Below are 1867 nucleotides of genomic sequence, written 5' to 3'. Positions count from 1 at the left end.
ACAAATCTGATCATGTCACAAGCATTCACTTACTATAATCACTATCAACGAACCTGCCGCCCCCGCCCCCCCCCCCCCTACACCTTTCCGTACAACAACGTGTAACCTAACCTAACCTAACCTAACCTATGTTGTACCTTAACCTAACCTATGTTGTACCTTAACCTAACCTATGTTGTACCTTAACCTAACCTATGTTGTACCTTAACCTAACCTATGTTGTACCTTAACCTAACCTATGTTGTACCTTAACCTAACCTATGTTGTACCTTAACCTAACCTATGTTGTACCTTAACCTAACCCATGTTGTACCTTAACCTAACCCATGTTGTACCTTAACCTAACCCATGTTGTACCTTAACCTAACCCATGTTGTACCTTAACCTAACCCATGTTGTACCTTAACCTAACCCATGTTGTGCCTCAACCTAACCCATGTTGTGCCTCAACCTAACCCATGTTGTGCCTCAACCTAACCCATGTTGTGCCTTAACCTAACCCATGTTGTGCCTCAACCTAACCCATGTTGTGCCTTAACCTAACCCATGTTGTGCCTTAACCTAACCCATGTTGTGCCTTAACCTAACCCATGTTGTGCCTTAACCTAACCCATGTTGTGCCTTAACCTAACCCATGTTGTGCCTTAACCTAACCCATGTTGTGCCTTAACCTAACCCATGTTGTGCCTTAACCTAACCCATGTTGTCGCCTTAACGTAACCCACGTTGTCGCCTAAACCTGCTCTGTAATTGTTATACGACTCGTTCAATTACTGTAGTGTTGCCCACCCGCAACCCTCGCAATATAGTTCGCTACTCGCACTGCCCGCACCCCTGTGTATCGCTTCATGTTAAACACCTTGCAAGTCTTGCTCACTTTCCACATGCTCCTGCTGTACACTGTAATGTGGATGGCAGCAGGACGTACATGCCGCCCCTCCCCACGTCCCCACCTTGCCCCCTGCCTTCGCAAGCTGGTTGGTGAGAAGTTTGCATGTTCAATGCCCTTCGCATGCGACGTACTCAGGCTACGTTGTGGTGCGGCCTGTGTCAACTGTCCGCTGATGTCGTACGCGTGAACCACAATCTGTACTGCACATTCGTCCTTATGTACTGAATGATACATCGTGGCACATGTGTGACCGCACAACGACTGCGCCCAAAAACGGCGGACCATACAGTGCAAATATTGTGCACGCAGCTACGTGTCGTCTCCCTATGAGAGCTGGATTGCAGTGTGGTACGCCATAGAGACGTGTGGGAGGAACGGACGCCGTGGATGGCGATCAGCATGAGCTGTCTGTTGATGTATTCGGACCTAGTCGTCTCTCCTCACACACCGTGATGGCATGGTGCACCGCGTTCCATATCTGCGACATGCTACAGAGGCCGGTTGACAGTCGTTCGAGCAATGGACATCGCATACGTACGGGGGCCACCTTCCACGTATTGTCTAGGCGTGCACATTTTGTTGCGTGTATGTGGGCAGACGTAGTGTGGCGTGACACCTGACACAGGCATGCAATAATCGTTGAAGTTGCAAATGGCGATGGACGCCTGCGTTTTCTGGTGAAGTTACGCAAATGAACAAATGGTAACCTGTTGTGGTGCGGTTGTTCTCGCTAGGGGTGAATCGGTGATGGCGACGATAGGTTGAGGTACTAACCGGTTGTTCCAGCGATACCCACCATGCCGACGAAACTGAACGGCATCTGGGTGTGAAGCGATACGCGGCGGTGGCTGGGTGGGACCGTCCCCGGCCGGTGAGGGGGCGCCTCCCGGCGTGCTGGCCGCGCGGTGCGTGGGCGCACGCGCTACAGCCGGCTGGTGGGGGCGGCCAGTGGCAGGCGCGCCGGCCGACGGACGC

The sequence above is a fragment of the Schistocerca piceifrons genome, unplaced genomic scaffold (genome assembly GCF_021461385.2).
Source record: "Schistocerca piceifrons isolate TAMUIC-IGC-003096 unplaced genomic scaffold, iqSchPice1.1 HiC_scaffold_141, whole genome shotgun sequence".
Classification (NCBI taxonomy): Eukaryota; Metazoa; Arthropoda; class Insecta; order Orthoptera; family Acrididae; genus Schistocerca; species Schistocerca piceifrons.
This window is presented reverse-complemented; position numbering follows the sequence as displayed.